The sequence below is a fragment of the Callospermophilus lateralis genome, chromosome 14 (genome assembly GCF_048772815.1).
Source record: "Callospermophilus lateralis isolate mCalLat2 chromosome 14, mCalLat2.hap1, whole genome shotgun sequence".
In the NCBI taxonomy this organism is placed as follows: domain Eukaryota; kingdom Metazoa; phylum Chordata; class Mammalia; order Rodentia; family Sciuridae; genus Callospermophilus; species Callospermophilus lateralis.
Genome location: NC_135318.1, coordinates 101023946 through 101043120, shown reverse-complemented (window position 1 = coordinate 101043120; position 19175 = coordinate 101023946).

Sequence of the window (19175 nt, the reverse complement as noted above, 5' to 3'; positions counted from 1 at the left end):
ACTCTTGTACTTCCCAGCCTCCAGAACCATGATCCAAAATAAACCTCTCTTTTTTTTTTTTATAAATTACCCAGTCTCAGGTATTTTATAATAGAAAAAGAAAAGTTCCTAAGATGGTGATTTCTACCACTGGCCCATTCAACTTTCCTGTTGAAGACTTCTAGAGGGTGGTTAGTGCTATGCCACCCTTAGCAATGAGGTACAGATACAAGGACTGTCACCTGCTGAAGGGTTGAAGCTTATTTTCTTCCCAGAAATTCCCTCAGCTGAAGAGAATGGCCTTAACTAGGTTTATGGGCTCACTCCAGGACAGCCTACTCTCTGTGTTACTTTTTGATGACACCCAAAGAGTTGTCCTCGAAGAGTTACAAAAGACCTGGCTCCCTTGCCTGAGTTCAGGTCATTTCTGAAGGGCCATGCTAGCATTTGAGCTGCTTTGTGTTTGCTAGAGACCTTTGTTGCAACTCTATCACAGTCATACCTCTCCCTCTGCCTAGTTGCTAGTCCTCTTATTCCCTCACAGTGTTGCAGGGAATGTTCTCTATTAAAATTCCTGCACTTCGATCTCCTTCTCAGACGCTGTTTGATAGGAAACCAAACCCAAGATGGTTGCTGCCTAAATTAGTCCCAGGAATCAGAACTCAAAAATGAGATTTTAGAAGTGGGCCACTTCTAAAAGTAGAATATATAGGCCCTGGTTTGCTGTGATCGTATAGCTATTAAAATTTCAGTGGTCACCTATTGGGATTGTAAACAGATGGAAGGAGATACACTGGCAGGTGCAATAGCTCAGGTGTCTAAAAGGCTTGAGGAAGTAGTTATTATGAGAAAGATGGAATTGGATGACTGCTACTAAACACCATCAATGACTAGGAAAAGATAGTTAAATGGTGAGGATGATTGTTCATGAATTTAATACCAAAGATGAAGTCCTGTGTGGTGAGTACTAGCATAGCTGGGAAATCCAAGTTAAAGCCTCTAAAGCATCCTTTCTGTAACCATGCACTAAGTTAAATGGCAGAAATCAGTTCCACATCAAAGAATTAACTAATACTGTGGGTATAGTGCAAATAATGTTCCCATTTAATTCACCAACCTGGTTCCTACAAAAAAGGGTGGGACCTACAGATTAATAATAAGTCATTGCAAATTCAAATAGTTACTCCAAATTGCAGCTGCTATATACATGTGATATCATCTTTACTAGATTTAATAACTTGGACTCTGGTATATCATATTTAGCCATTTATCTGTTGAATGCATTTATCTGTATCCCTATCAAGAAGGTGGACTATAAATAGTTTGCATTCTCGTGGAATGGATGACAGTGTACCCATATGGTATTGGGCCAGGGCTAAATGAATCCTCCATCCCTTTTCTGTGATGTATGTTGAGGATGCTTGGAGGTCCTTTTGGACTTCACATACAATGACCCCATTCCATCTCCCCTTTGAGCAACGATCATCAAGTGTTTTGGAGGTCTCGGTAAGACACATGCACAGAAGTTAAGAGATCAAATGACAAAGATTCAGGGGCCTGCCACATCAGTGACTTTTTTTTTATACTCCAAAGATCTAGAGCACACTGAAACCACCCCGATCCAACATAAAGGTAAAAAAATAAATAAATAAAAAAACAAAAAACAAGTCTTGCATTTCTCATCACTAAGCAGCCAGAATCAGGTCTCTTAAACGTTTTTTGGTGGGGGGCTGTTATAGAGATGGCATATTCTGTATTCGGAAATGTTGCTCTGATCTGGTTATCAAGTCACTAAGAAAGTTGCCGGTTTCCACTGGGACTCATCATAAAAGGACTCTGCGAAGGCTCTGGACAGTGTTGTGAGTAGCACTTGAGCTATAGGAAGCAGTTTGCTATGCATGAGAAATATATGTAGAAGGAAAAGATGCTATATGGAGTTTATGGAAAGATTATATAGAAGACACACAAAAACCGACTCCTGGAATTCTAAAGTAAAGTCATGCCATCTATCGAAGAAAATTAGATGTTTTAGAAACCTGTTGGTATGCTACTGGCAACCTGTAGCCCCTGACAATGGACATCAAGGGACTAGTTTCCAAACTGCCTAACATGAGCTGAGTTCTGTCAGACAACCCCAGTGTGCCATTAGTTTAGTTAGGCAAAGCAACAACTAATAATATATCTGATTAGTATGTCTGAGATTGGGCAGGATGATGACATGATTCTATATTTAGAAGATCCCAAAAATTCCATCAGAAAACTTTTAGAACTAATAAATGAATTCAGCAAAGTAGCAGGATATAAAATTAACACCAATTCACAATAGCTAAACTGTGGAGCCAGCCTAGATGCCCTTCAGTAGATGAATGGATTAAAAAATGTGGCATAGATACACAATGGAATTTTACTCAGCAATAAAAGAGAATAAAATCATGGCATTTGCAGGTAAATGGATGGCACTGGAGAAAATAATGCTAATTGAAGTTAGACAATCCCCCCAAAACAAATGCTGAATGTTTTCTCTGATATAAGGAAGCTGATTCATAGTGCGGTAGGGAAGGGGAACATCAGAGGAATCGATGAACTCTAGATAGGGCAGAGGGGTGGGAGGGGAAGGGAGGGAACAGGGGGTTAGCAAGGATGGTGGAATGTGATAAACATCATTATCCAAAGTACAAGTATGAAGACACGAATTGGTGTCGACATACTTTGTATACAACCAGAGATATAAAAAATTGTGCTGTAAAAAAAAAATTGTGCTGTATATGTGTAATAAGAATTGTAATGCATTATGCTGTCATTTATTTTAAAAAATCAATAAAAAATATCCTGTTCATTTCATAGAAAAAAAATTTAACACCCATAAATCAAATGCATTTCTATACATAAATGATGAATCCACTGAAAGAGAAATTAGGAAAAATACCCCATTCAAACTAGCCTCAAAAAAAGATGAAATACTTGGGAATCAATCTAACAAAAGAAGTGAAGGATCTCTAAGATGAAAACTACAGAACACTAAAGAATGACATTGAAGAAGACCTTTGACAATGAAAAGATCTCCCATGCTCTTGGACAGGCAGAATTAATATTGTCAAAACGGCCATACTACCCAAAGCACTATACAGATTCAGTGTGATTCCAATTAAAATCCCAATGTTGTTCCTTATAGAAATAGAAAAAAAACAATTAATTTGGAAAAATAAGAGATCCTGAGTAACCAAAGCAATCCTTAGCAAGAAAAGTAAAGGAAGAGGCATTATAATACCAGACCTTAAAGTATAACACAAAACTATAGTAACAAAAATGGCATGGTATTAGCATCAAAATAGGCATGTAGATGGATAGAAGACACAGAGACAAACCCACATAAATACAGTCATCTCCTACTAGACAAAGGCACCAAAAACATACATTATAGAAAAAATAGCCTCTTCAACAAATGGTGCTGGGAAAATTGGAAAGCCATATGCAGCTAAATGAATTAAACCTCTATCTCTCACCATGCACAAAACTCAACTGAAAGTGGATCAAGAACCTAGGAATTAGACCAGAGACCCTGAGTCTAATAGAAGAAAAAGTAGGCCCAAATTTTTATCATGTCAGATTAGGCCCCAACTTCCTTAACAAGACTCCTAAAACACAAAAAATAAAATCAAGAATCAATAAATGGGATGGATTCAAATTAAAACTCTTCTTCTCAGCAAAAGAAACAATCAATGATATGTGAAGAGGGAGCCTACAGAGTGGGAGGAGATCTTTACCACATGCACATCAAATAAAGCACTGATCTCCAAGGATATATAAAGAACTCAAAAATCTTAACACCAAAAAAAAACCAAACCACCCAATCAATAAATGGGTTAAGGAACTGAACAGACATCTCTCAGAAGATATACAAGTGATCAACAAATATATGAAAAAGTGTTCAACATTTCTAGTAATTAGAGAAATACAAATCAAAACTATGCTAAGATTTCATCTCATTCCAGTCAGAATGGCAGTATTCAGGATTACAAGCAATAAGTCTTGGCAAGGATTTGGGGAAAAAGATGCATTCCTACATTGCTGGTGGGACTGAAAATTGAGGGAACTATTATGGAAAGAAGTATGGAGAGTTCTCAGAAAACTTGGAATGAAAAACCATTTGACCCAGGTATTCCACTCCTTGGTCTATATTCAAGTGACTTAAAATCAGCATATTATAGTAACACAGCCATGTCAATGTTTATAGCAGCTCAATTCATGATAGGTAAATAGTGGACCCAATCTAGATGCCCATCAATAAATGAATGAATGAAGAAACTGAGGTAAATATACACAATGGAATATTACTCAGCATTCAAAAAGAATAAAATATGGCATTTGCAGGTAAATGCATGGAGTTGGAGAATATCATGCTAAGCGAAGTAAGCCAATCCCCCAAACCCAAAAGCCAAATGTTTTCTCTGATTAGTGGATGCTTATCCACAATGTAGAGGGGTGGATATGGGAAAAATGAAGGAACTTTGGATTGGGCAAAGGAGAGGTTGGGGAGGAGAAAGGGAATTGTGCAGGAAAGATGTTGAAATGAGATGGACATAATTTCCCTAGGTACATGTGTGATTGCATGAATGGTGTGACTCTACATTGTGTACAACCAGAGAATTGAAATGTTGTGCTCCATTAGTGTACAGAAAATTGAAATGCATTCTGCTGTCATATATAACTGAGGAAATCAGAGAGAGAGAGAGAGAGAGAGAGAGAGAGAGAGAGAGAGAGAGAGAGAGATATCAGGCAGGAGTCCTGGGTCCTATTGCTGGATTTCCTTAGTTTACTTTGTGGTCTGGTTTATGTAATAGAACTGAAGTTGATGGAACCTAAATAAAATGTCAAAAGTATAATACAATAGCTTCCAAGTAAAAGAAAATGGCTATTGATGTTTTCTGCTTATTGAAGAGGGGGAAAGCATTTTATAACTCAGCTATGTTGTAAATCCCAGAGGCTATTTTAATTTTCTTTTCTGGTTAATTTACCAACTCTGGAAAAATCTGCTCGTGCTCCCCAGGAAACAATCTCTAACACAGAAATTTGTGTGCCAAAAGTTTACTTGAGATGAGTATTAGGAGCAACACTTGTCAGGCTGAAAGGGAAACACTGTTGGGCACAGAGAGAAATTAAACGATAATGTAATTGCTACAAAGACTCAGCCAATTTTGTGGAATGTTCTGAAGCAGAACAATTCAGGAATGTGCCAAATTGTAACTGGAGAGATGGTCCTTTGGTTTTCATATGGATGTGTCCCTGGATCCAGTTTGACTCCATGAGAGAGGAAAACTTTGGGAATGCACTTCTCCTCACCTGAGGGAAATTTCTGAGAAAAGACCCAGGGTCTAGGAAGGAAGACTGGAAGATTGGTGTCAACGATGTATAGGAATATGGATGGACTTCTCAGGATGGGAGGACACTGGTATCTCATCTTAGTGCTCAGCAAAAGTACATGACTGCAGACCTCTTGGTTCACATTTCCTTTAGCATTTTTTGTAGGGCGGGTTCACTAATGATGAACTATCTCTGCTTATCTGAGAACGTCTTGATTCCTCTTTCATTTTTTTGAAGAAGAATTTTGATAAATATAGATTTCTTGGTTGACCATTTTTCTTTTAGCACTTTGAGTATGTCATCCAACTCTTTTCTCCAACCTATGGTCTCTGATGACAAACCATAGGTTAACCTTATTGAGGAGTCCATGTGAGGAGTCATGTTTCAATTGGTGCTTTCAAGGTTTTAAAAATTTTTATCTGAGGGCTGGGGATGTGGCTCAAGGGGTAGCGCGCTCGCCTGGCATGCGTGTGGCCCGGGTTCGAGCCTCAGCACCACATACAAACAAAGATATTGTGTCCGCCGAAAACAAAAAATAAATATTAAAAAATTCTCTCTCTCTCTCTCTCTCTCTCTCTCTCTCTCTCTCTCTCTTTAAAAAAATTATCTGAGTTCTTTGAGCTTGTTTGTGTGCAGACTAATGTCTTTCTAGCCATTATTTATTTGCATATTTTCCCACTTTTCTCTGCTTGGTTGTCTATAAGGAATTTGTTGGCATGCCTGTGGGTGTTCCACATAATTTTAAAGGTTTTTCATGTTTATTTATTTATTTTTCTTTAAGTTTATCGTATTTGGCAACATCTGGTAATTTATCTCTTTGTTAAATCTTTGTTCTGAAAGCTCAGATCTTCTATTGATCATCTCTAGTTAATTTCTCATTTCAGTTATTATACTTTTCAACTCAATAATTTTTATCTGATTCTTTTGAAAAAGTAACTTCTATTTTTATTAATATTTATTATGTTATATAACTGAAATGCTTTCCCTTAATTCTTTAGGCATTTAAAAAAATTTTTTTGAATGTATAAATATGTTTGTTTAAAGTTTCTATCTACTAAGCCTACCATCAGATCCTCTTCAGAGATAGCTTTTATTAACTGTTTCTTCCTCTGTGTATGGCTTTATTTTTTGTTTCTTTGCATGTATCATCATTTTTAATGAAAATCAGATATTTTCAATAAAATAATATTATCTAAATCACTCTAGCCCTTTGCACCCCCAGGGATTTTTGTAGGTACATTCTTCATTTTAGCCTTTTTGGGGATGGCTTGCTTATCTGGTGGCTTTTACAAATCCATTTGCTAAAGTCTCTATTTCCTAGAATGGACAGTTGCCTTGTTAGGTTAGTGGTCAAGAAATGATTTCTCAGGGGCTGCTGAAGTGCTTTTGGACAGTAGACCTTCCACTGGCTCTCTGTGTTTATCTTATGCCTTCGATACCCAAGCAGTTCAAAAAGATACCCAAGCAGATCAAAAAGGAAAAGAAAAACCCATGAATGGAACTTTTTCAGGGACTTGTCAGACAAATCAAGTAATCACAACACCTGGCATGAAACTTTTTGAGACTGGAAGTGTATCAATGTAAAATGCTGCTGTTATGACAGATTTAGTAATTTTTTTTTAACTGAGCAATCTTCAAATTATTGAAAACCTTTGATTAATATCCAGAGGCCTGCAGTTGATTTTAGTGACTTTTGTGGCATTTTCGTTGCTTTTACGAAGGGGTGGATTTTTGGAGTTCTCTTCTCTGTCATTCCTTAGGCCCTTTTTCTGGATATGGATTTGCTTCCCTTGTTTTACAGCCTTTTGGTCCCCTACGAATCTACTTAAGGTCATATTGTTAGGCATGATATTTAAAAAATAATTGCTTCCGACAAAGAAACATTTTACAGAATAAGATTCAATACTGTTTGCTGAAACTGACAGAATTTACTGATTTTACACCATATACCCTACCATTCCAGAAGAAGGAAAGCTAAATAGTCAATCAAAGACTCAGTTATGGAGCTATGCGGGAGAAACTGCCTTGAGAATTTGGGTGAGTTTTAAGAGGATGCGTTTTGGAGGCTGAATTATCAATATGTGATTCCATGTTTATTGCACCCTACACACATGGGACCAGAAATCAATAGAAGTGGGGCTGATTCTTGTCTCTGTGACACACTCAGTGGAAATATTTTGCACTTGCTACTGTTATATTTGAAAATATTTTTCTTTCTGTTCTCACAATTTGGGTTTTTCTGACTTGTGTTCAATTGAAAGATACAATTTTGTCATAAACACTATTAACACTTTTTGATAGGAATAATGAATTATGGCTACTTTGTGTAATATGGAAAATGGATTCTCTTGATGTTGAGTACCTGAGAAAAGAGAGTAGCCACTTTTTTTCCAGTTTTATCTCACAGTTCACCTTCTTTGAATATTTTCATATTTGGCATATGCAGTGGTTATGAAGGTGCTTTGCTCAGATACCCTTTAAAGAAATTTTTTGTGGGTAACACAGCTCATTACAGCCTCCTGTGGGTGTGCCTTTGGATCTGTATTGGTGTTGATAGCAGGCTATAATTCCCAGGGGCTGATCTCAGTCAATAGGTGACCACAGGAAGTTATTTGAAATAGCCATTCTTGCCCCATGTTGGTGTTCTTCAAGGGTGATCTTTGGCTCAGCAACCTCCCATCAACTTGTCAACACTTTCTTAGAAATGTTTTACCTGAAGCTCTTCTTACCCAAAGCTTTCTTTCTTATCTCCCTTCATAGGTACAAATCCTGCACTGTGGTCTGATGTCTCCTTGTCTACACCCATTGCATCTCCATTTATCCCTGAGATGTTTCTCCAAATAAATCTCATGCACGTGTAGTCCCCTCTGGGAATCTGCTCTCAAAGTCCCCAGAGTAGCACAGGGAAATTCTCATGGGTGCTGTCTTCCCAATATAATAGTCCAAATGCCATTTTGACTGCAAGAACCCAGGTATATGATACAGATTCTAACAGGCAGGCATAATTGAATTGAATGCTTCAGAGGGGAACATGTTGGGCAAGTCTCTGTAGGGTGAAAATAATAAGAGCATTTGGCTCTGGGATTTTGCAAAATCAAGTGTCTGATTCAGAAGTAGCATAGTAAGCAGAATGGCTAGGAAGAGCAGTAACTGTAATAAGCCAATCTCTTCTCATTTTATGTTTGGGAACATAGTAGTGGCTTCAGCATCAATGATTTATTTATCAATCATCCATTCTGTGCCTGGTTTTAAGCATTTTTTTTTTCCTCGAAGCTAAACTTCCCATTAATACCTCTCTTCAAAACTTACATAGGTTTCTGTGTGTTGTTGTTGTTTTCTTTTTTGAAACCTTAGTAAATTCTTTTTTTCTGATTAGACTAAAGAATTTATATTTTCTTTTACAGTTAAGTTTTTTGACTAATAAAACAGTCTTTATAATTTCGTTAATGAATGAATTTAATGGTAAAAAATTAGAATTTCAATGGCACACATTTTCCATTCCAGTTGTGGTTAGAAGTTAGTAATATTTTGACATGTTCCTGGACTTCAAAAAACCCCAGCAGTTCGGGGCACTGAGGCAAGAGGATCACAAGTTCAAAGTCAGCTTCAGCAACCTAGCAAGGTGAAGCCCTTAGCAACTTAGCAAGCTCTTGTCTCAAAATTTAATAAATAAATAAATAAATAAGGGCTGGTTGGGGATGTGACTCAGGGCTTAAACACCCCTGGGTTCAATGCCTGGTTTCCACTCCCAAGAAAAATATAAATCTTCAACTGTTTGACTATTGGTTGAAATTACTGTTACATATTAAAACAGTGTGTTCCTGAAAATATTTTGATTTAATTACCTTGATGAATTTATCATGAACAACTTCAATCAGGCTCCTAATTTATAGCCTCAGAAATAAGCCAGCATATTGAGAATTAATACATGACTTCAGGAGCAGATGAATATGAATTGATTAATACAATAACTTATTAATGTAAAGTGAGAACTGTCATGGGAATCTAAAATGTTAATTTCCCATTACCAGTGATTAAGTTATGTGGGATCAGGCCCAATACGATAGTAATTTCATCTTACTTCTTGTTCATCCTTACCGACATGGTAAATTATAGAGTCCCAGTTTTATGGGGGCAAAATCTCCTATTAATTTCTATCTAATTTAGTCTTATAAGTCTATTAAAAATAAGGTAGGTCTGTCTGACTTGTCCAGTACCTTTCACATAACAGCTCACTTCAATGTTCTTTTTTTAATATTTATTTTTTAGTTGTAGTTGGACACAATATCTTTAGTTCATGTTTTCATGTGGTGCTGAGGATCAAACTCAGAGCCTCACATGTGCTAGGCGGCACTCTACCACTGAGCCACAATCCCAGTCCCTTCAATGTTCTTCTTAAGTCTCTGGATTCTCATTTTCCTTGTACTATGGCCCAAGAATTTTGATTTTATTGCTCTAATGCTTTCCAAGGCTTAAAAAAATGTCATTGAGCAGGATGAGTGATTTTCAATGGAGGAGTAACTCAAAAGTCTGACACTTGACCATATATATAAGACTTAAATGCATCAGGAATTTATTTTGATGTCTGAAGAAAGGTCACAATCTAGCTTTTTACTTGATGGTTCCCCTATTGTCTCATCACCATTTACTGATTAACCCCCAGAAATTTTCCCTTATCCAAAGTGTGATTCCATACACGTGTAAGTGCTTTCTGAAGTCGATACTGCTGTCAGCTTTGCTCTCTGGTCATGGTAGTGTCTCTGCCCAATACTATGCTGTCTTAATTACTGTAAACATAAAGTGACTTTAAATCTGATTTTGCTAGTCCTAGAAGTCTTCTTTCTCTTCAGGACATCCTTGTCCATCCTTGAGCGTTTGCGCTTTCATATAAATTTTAAAATCATCTTCACATATTTCATTTTACACCTGTATAGCTTTCTACTTGAAAATTTTAAATGCACTGATCATTTTACATTGTTGAGTCTTCAAATCTATTCTCACTCATGACTGACGTCTTCATGAATATCTTCCAAAACAAATGTTATTGTCTCTGAATGGCTGGTATACCATGTCTTGAGGGGAAAAATATTCAATAATAATAAGCAATATTTAAATAAAACAAAGGCTTAATAAACACACTGTTAGTGGTAATGTCAGTTGATACACTGGCACTATTTCTTAAACTTTAGTGTTCACCTGCTCTATGATTCAGCAATTGTATATTTTAGTAAATTTACTTACAGAGGATGTTGGATAGTTTTTATATAGACTAGATAAACAGCAGCATATTTTCACAATAGAATATTACAGAGTGAAAACTGAAAGAATTATAGCTAAATGCAACAATGTAGATGAATCTTAGAAACAAATACTAAACAAATAAGTGTCTTAAAGGATGCTATATGGCTTAATATAGTTTTTATTAAGTCCAAAAGCAAATAAAATGATATATTATATGTAATTGAACATATCATAATGAAATCATAAGCACAGAAAATCAAATGTAAAATTTAAGGATACTGGGGACCATAGGCAACAGTGAAGAGGTATGGATAAGGAATTGAGAAGACACATTCACAGATATCAGGGTTGTTCTAAGCCTGCAAATAGGTTGTAGATTCATGTATGCTTATTTTACTGTTGTTACAGTCGAAGAAAACTATAGAGACTATAAGCCAAGAAATAATAAATGAGGCTAAAATAAATACAATGTTATTTTCTATTCAGGTACAGTATAGATTTGCAAATTAAGAAATACAAGTTCAAATAGAAACTAAAAAGGAGGACTGGGCTTTTAAAGGGGAACAGTGGGGTGAGGTGAGGTGACTTGCTCTGAACAAGTTTCCATTGGCCTTGTTGGGCAAGTGATTTTGAACAAGTTTAGTTGGTGCTGGTGGTCCATTCACAGAGGAAACTGTGTCACTAGGGATCTGTGACTCTAAGTTCTCAGCAAGTCACACGTCTATTGGAACAGTCAGGCAGATCCACAGGAGTCCGTGGTTGGGCACTGTCGCAGTCTGCAGTCTTTGAATGCGTCCTTCCTTTCCAGACAGCTTTCTTTATCTGGAAGTTAAAGACGGGTTGACCAATGCCTGTGAGGCAAACTGTAGCCTGTCACATGAGATCTCAGAGGCTTACATAGAAATTTTGCTCTCTCTTGGCCAAACTGCAGTGATCATAATTTTTATATCCACAATACAAATCTCCAATAAAGGAGCTAGTAGTCAGGGGAAAAAATGAGATCGCAATCTGGTACACACAGGCACCCCTGAGTCACACACCAGGATACCTTGAACACATACCAGGGGGTATTGTTAGCCAGAGAAAGCTGGCAAGCTCTGATTGACGCCAGCAGCAATTATTTGTAAGGCTCATCTTAAGGTCGTAGTTGGTTGTGTCTTCCAGCATTGCTAAGAAGAAGTAAAAAAAAAAAAAAAGAAGAAGAAGAATCTCAAAGATAAAACAGGCTGTTTGCTGGAATGGCTTAATGGGGTGATTCCTAGAACAATCATTTGTGACCTTCACATTTTCTTCCCCATGACCTCTTGGCTCTCTTTTAGATGGGTAGGATATGAATGTTTTTATTTGTATGCTTAATATTCAAACTATCTGGCTTAATCACTTATACATGATTACATATATTGTCTTTATACATCAAATATTCACATTAAAAATAACCAAACATCAATTGTATATTATTTCAACCTTCATACTTTCATGAAATTTCTGGTCAAATCCTGGCCAATCTTTAGGTAAAGTGTTAACAGATTTCTGCTTCAACTTGGTCTTGAAAATATCATTGCTACTTAGTGACAAATGTTGAAATATTTACAGATAAATTGATATGATGTCTGAGAATTTACATCAAAATAACTGATGGGGGGCTGGGATATAGCTCAGTTGGTAGAGTACTTACCTTGCATGCACAAGGCCCTGGGTTTAATCCCCAGCACACACACACACACACACACACACATGAGATATATATATATATAACTGGTGGGGAGCTGGAGTTGTGGATCTAGTGGTAGAGCGCTTGCCTAGCATACGTGAGGCACTGAGTTCAATCCTCAGCACTAGATAAAAATTAAAAAAAATAAAGGTATAGTGTCCATTTACAACTAATATATCTGTGGAAAGTGTCCATATAGATGGAATAAAGATTGGCCATAAGTTAATACTTCTTGAAACTGGTGAGAGTACAGTAATATTATTTATGATTGTGCTGCAATTTCCATACATATTAAAATTTCCAATATTAGAAAGTTTTTCTGTTCATCTCAGCTACTACAAAAGAAGTCATAACCAACCAGAGGAAAAAAATATAAATCAACTGAGGCTGAGCAAGGCAGAGCCAGGAGAATGTGTGACCAGGAGAAGAAATGATACACAGGCAGGCAGACGACCTGTCACCAGCCCTGTGGTGATGGGCCCCTGGTTTTATTCGGGGGTCCTTAGGTGTTGCCTTATAACAAAGAGCTTATTTCTTAAATTTTGTGTTTTATCTTGAAAGGTATCAAAGACCATCAGAACAATACTGATTCAGTTTTTTTAAAATGTTTTCAATAATGAAATAGTACTCTTTTATTAGAGGTGTGGCGTCAATGGTGAGTGCTTGCCTTTTTTATTTACTCCACACCCAATCACAGGAGTGCAAAGGGAAATGCACAGAACTCTCATTCAAGGAAGAGCACAGAGTTCTGTGAACTAGTTGCACAAAGAAAACATTGTCAGAGCCTTAGACTCTGTCTCTCTCAAGTACACACACGCCCTAAAAATATAAAGGTAACTTTTTAAATTTTAGAATTCAATAGATGCCTTTCCTAGGGTTTCACATGAATTGTCTATTTTTTAACTTCATAGGTCATATTATTGTCAATATTTTAAATTAAATCAGTAAAGATCAATAAGGGGGAAAAAGAATGGTAACTAACTTGCCAAAGAGTCCATAGTCTGTAGGTTAAAGAGCTGTAATTTAATTCCATGCCAATGAAATCTCCCAAACTAACTCTATTTCCAATCCATCAGAATGAACAGTCTGAGTAATAAAGAGGAAAAACTTTGTGAGTTGATTTTAGAATATCTTTGCAAATGTCGAGAGTAGCTTGAAAGTAAACATAAAGAAAATTCAGGGCTGGGACTGTAGTTCAGTGACAGAGGGCTTCCTAACATGTTTGAGGCACTGGTTGGATCCTCAGCACCACATAAAAAAAAACTAATAAACAAAGATATTGTGTGTCCCTCTACAATTAAAAAATATTTTTAAAAATGCATGGCCAGTATGATTCTACAACATGTGTACTCAGAAAAATGAGAAATCATATCCCATCTAGGTATGATATATCAAAGTGTATAAGTGCATTCTACTGTCATGTATAACTAATTTGAAAAAATAAAATAAAATAGTAAAAAAATAAAGTGGAATCTGTGCAAAATAAAGAAATAAATAAAATTCATGGGATAGGAAAAGATTCTAGCCAGACAAGTGAAATGAGAGACGTATTGACAAAGTTAGTCATAAGTCAATGGAGGCCACTTATGAGAATCAGCTGCATCAGTATATTAAGTGCCTTCTTTGAGCTATTGAAAGCACAAGATGGAAACAATTTTGAATGAGATGAATATTTTGAACACTAGGCAAAGATCTGGGTGCTGCTGATCTCTTTGCCAGAGGAATTAGAGCTTCCTAGGGTAGAAGTATTTCCTATCAATTTAAGCAAATGTGAAATTTAGTTTTCTGTCCCTTGGTTTTGCAGTTCTGGGGATCAAACCGAGGGTCTCAGTTACACTAAGCAGGCTACCACTGAACCACTCTCTCCGCCCACAAAAGTGAAATCTGAGTTCAGAGCATTACAACACAAAAATTTCAACCTATTCAACTTTATTGATTTTACAACACAAAAAATTTCAACTTCTTCAACTTCTATATTGATTTTAATCTTCTCCAGCTACTGTTGTTTTAGATTTGCATTGTCTGCATTATTTTGGTGTCTTCAGATAATAAAGACTGTAAATTATAGAAAATGACAAATTGAAATAGAGACAATTTTTAAAAAAACTTGGTTTTCATCTATTTTTAAGTCCCTTTTAGTATTCCTGACTGCCTATAAATATGTGGTATCTTGAGTCTTTCTTCAAACTGGTTGAAATGTCATATTAGTTCCTTCATTAATTAATGAGTTCATTTATTGAGTCAAGTATGACCTTTTGACAAATGTTCATTGTGTCTTTGAGAGTCATGATTTTATTTTTATTTTCCATATCTTTCCATAGGATCTAGGCAGTCTGACTCCTATAGCCCATCCCTGATTCTTTGCCTGACCATACAGTAGTCAGGTTCCTGAATCTTCTCATAGGCCCATCTGTGCACTACCTTGTAAAATCTGTTATAGCAAAGAACCCCTCTAAGTGGGCTGAACAAGAACCTCCTATCCTTGATACCTGATCACCTTTGATGCCTCATTGGGTCTCATCCTGTACTATCCCCCAGGTGGTGTCTGGCCACCAGGTCTGTGTTCAGCAGGAATCCCCTTAGATGAGGTTCACCAGATTCCCCTGACCTCTGATGCTCCTCTCAGTGATTTGCCGGCCACTGACACCCTCCCGTCTCTGGGCTAGTCATTGTCACTTGCCCAGGCTACACTCGGAGTTGAGCCCCATCTCTCTCTCCTCACTCTAACAGCCCATTACAGTGGCCTCTATTCCGACCAGTGTGGTCCTGAGCAAAGTCTTACTTGTCATGTGTTAACAAGTGTCACTGAACAATTTTTTTCTTTAACACCCCTCTGACCACAAACTATCTAGAACCATCACTACAGTTAGAACTGAAACTCACCGTGCACTAAACTCTATGCTAAACTGTGCCAGCTGCTTGGAAGAATTGAACCAGTGGCCCAAGTATAGTTTTACAAAGCCACAGTAGCATTCAAATTCAGGTCTCCCTGGCTCTGTACTTCAGTTCTCAGTCACTTGTCCTTCCTCCTCAAACTCTTTCATAATGGGCTTGCTCCGTATCACACAACTAACAGGGGATAGAACTCATGCCCCAATCTTTACCTTCCAACTCTGAATTCTTATATTTCACTCTTCTGAAGGAGGAGGCTGCATCATCCCTTGGTGAGAAGATGACCCTGCAAGATGAACATCTTACTCTAATGCTGGAAGGAATTTCGACACCTGCAAGTAGGGACCCTGAAACAATGACCCAAGATTTAACCATTGATCTAAGATACTCACATCTAAGGGCTTCCCAGGACACATTTTTGCGAAACATTTTTCCCGGGCTTTCTTTATAAATGGCATTTGAAGAGTTATGATCTACATGAGAACACAGGGAAATACACTAAGACTTGCAAAGAATGTCTCAAATGCGGAATTATATTCTGATGTATGAACGTTTCCTGAACTATTCTAAATACAGGAAAGGTTTGGTGTTAACCACAATTTACCTTTTCTTCTCTAACAAATTCATCTTACCACCTCAAGTCACTGTGGAACTAACCCTCTTGGGAGTTACACCCAAATAACTTATTTTATGCTCATTCTTCCTGGAAGAATTTAATTACCCAGTAGGACCAGGGATGTGGTTTACCTTTCAAATTTTCGATTTCTTTCTTTTAATATTTATCCAGAGAGCTGCCTGAAACTCCATGTGTTGTGGAGTGAAACTGCAAAAATACCAGCTGCATTGTCTACATTCAGAACTTGAACTTCAGCTCCGGGGGTGTGGGTGCGGTACAGCAAGCATTGTTTGCTAAACCCTGCGCTCTTAGGCTGCTGGTTTTTACCACTGGGTTCCGTGGTGGTTCTGTGACTCTCCCACAGGTGGGCGTGTTCCTGGGCGAGGACATATCCTTTTGTTACCCCCCTTTAAGAAGATTCCTTTTTGGAAGACAAAACACTGATTCTCTTTTTCTCTTTCTGAATAGTTGTTTAACTTGTGCATTTGGGACTTCACCAACATCCTCCCTCCCCTCTGTGCACTCAGCCCCCTTAGAGATGGCACAGTTAGATAACAGAGCTGCCTCCTGAACCAGGCCCAGGGCAAGTTCAAATTCAAAACAAGGGCAGCCTTTCTGAGGGAAATAGTACACCAGCGAAACCCAGAGTCAGTTTCACTTGCTCTAAGTTACACAGAAATTCCGGTAAGGAAACAAAATAAATGAAACACGGTGAGGGCTTCCTTCCTTTCAAGCTGACCCAGGGCCACACTGTTGGTGACCCCCTTATTAAAAGTCACAAACTGACTCGATTTCTAACAGTTTTCCATGGCCCAGAGGTAAAATCCAGTGGGAATAAAAATATGGCAACATTAAAAATCAATGGAAGGATATCTCATGTTCTCCATTCTCTACACTTAATTATAGATGAAGGCTCCTAAATGAATGATTGGCCAGGGCCACCATTAGCTTCAAAGAGGCCCTCAACATGAGGTAAAAGCATTAGGAACTTTGGGGCAGTATTAGCATTAGAAAAACAAGGCCTAAAATAGTACCCAATTTAGTGATGTTAAGAGTTCAAATGATGGTGCCAAGACTACATATGTATATTTTTTAAAGTTACTCGGTGTTTTCTTTAGCATAGCCATGAAGGTACTACTACAGCTTAGTGGTTAGTATTGATGGCCTTGGAGTCCACAGATCTAATGGGTATTGCCATTTAATAGTTGTGTGTTCTTGTTTAAAACTTAGTTCTGCGAGTGGAATTCCCTCATCTGTAAAATGGCTATGATAACCATAGTAACTATTTCATAAGAATGCTATGAGAGTTACATTTTTAAAGCATATAAAGAGATTTCTTAGTGAAGTGCTGAGAACATAGAAGGGCATTGGTTTGGACTGAGCTCCCACAATAGGCACATTAGACCCAGCCCAAGTGGATTCAGTGACTCATTCTGACACTCCATGTCGCCAAGCCGAAACTCAGTTGTCTATCTCACTTCTGGAGAAATCAATAAAGAGCTGACAGCGAGGTCCCCCGAAAGGCTGGCTTAGCTGGCACAATAAGAAATCCCCTCTGCTTTCACTTCTACAAGGAAAGTCACTTTGAAATGACCCATCCTCTTTCCTCGGCTCTTTTCTGTCTACAAAGCCAGCCTCCCCTGCTTGGCTTATTGAACATTTGTTCTATTTTATAGAATAAAGTGCTGCCGAATACAGAATCACAAATATAAGCCGATAAGATCTTCAAATTTGCTTTAATTTTTTGAGTGTATGTTTTCAATTAGTGATATATAGCGCTTACCAGGAACATAAATTCTTTAAAAAAAAAAAAAATAGCACACAAATGCTTCCAGAGGCAAAGCCATTCTCTGTCCCCTCCCACCCTTCCCGTGGGATTGCTGGTTTCTATTTCCACCATAGGTACCTAACACACTTTGGTGCTCTAGAACGTCCTAGAGTTTGGAGCTTGTCAGGTCAGGGGTTCATTTGGGAACTAAGGAAAAGTTTCTTTGAAAGAGACAGCTGAATGAAATTCAAAAAGAAACTCAATTTCAAAATCAGACACAAAACATTTGATGGGTTCTCAAGACTTTTTTTAATGACTTACAATGTCAATCTTGCTCATGATCTAATGAGCCATATTTTCAGAATGACAGCATTCATAGTATTAATTTATTCCTTTTAAGGCAAAGTTCTCTTTGAGCACAGTGGAGCTCGCCTGTTTCTTCCTACTGGAGAAGAAGAACTCACAAGTAAGAATGCTCTCACCATGTGGACCCAAGTCACTTATTAAATTCCCAGTTCTACTCAGGAAAGAGGTGCAGGTTGGAAGGTGTCCACCAAGACAAATCTGGTGTCCAAGGTCTTCCTGGAAACAGAGAGATATTGCACCTGTTCCTTAACACCCCGCCTTCCCAATCTGTCTCCTGTCTTTTAAGATGTGATGATTCTGGCTTCTTCAAGTATGAAGTATTTTGAATAGTGGCTGCCATTAGAAAGGACTTAATATGTTTTGGCTATGACTATTTTATTCAAACTTATTTCAAAGTGTGTCTTAGTGAACACCTTGGCTTTAGGACCATCTATCCTGATTTAAGATCTACATGTCTGTGTCTGGAAATAGGCAGTATGGACCCTCTTGGTTCAGTTACAAGGTTTTAGTTACTTTGTGGAATAAATGCTAACTTGAAAAAGGTTAGGAAAAAGGCAAAAGAAAGTTTGATTTCTAACCAGCCATACTTCCTGGAGCACCCCTGTCTTAGCAGCTCCTTAGAGTCTCAGAAAGAAAATGAATTTATCAAGCCAATTACTGTGCACAGATGAAAGGGCACATCACTTGCTAATTGCAGGAGGAACAAGCATTTTTCAGGCATCTCTTTTATTCCCTTTGACTTACGGCCCCATTAACAATCAGCAGAGACTGGTGTCCTCAATGGCAGCCGTGTGTCTGCACTGCTGGGTTTCCTCAGGAGGATTTAGAAATAAGACATTTGACAGAGTTTACTCAGGAAAGCAAATTAAAAACTACAAGAAATCAACTGGTTTATTTGTGGATAAAATATATTTGCATCAAACTTAGACAACACCAACACACTCACTGACTTTAAGAATTTACTTTGCTTAATTTCTGAGCATTATAAAGTAAACTAGAAACTACTTTTTTTTTCTATATTGAAAACATTTAAGCACTTATACCTCTAGTCAATATTTTTAAGTTGAGAGAGTCACTTGTTTTGGAGGGGAGTTCTCTTACAGAAAAGAAATTTGAAGCTCAGGAATTAAACCCCATTGAGATTTTTTTCCAAAAAAGAGAAGATTCCCCTTGTAGTCACTGACTGTCCATATGACACGTAGATGAAGGGCCTATAAATTCATGGTCTTTTGAAAATAAAT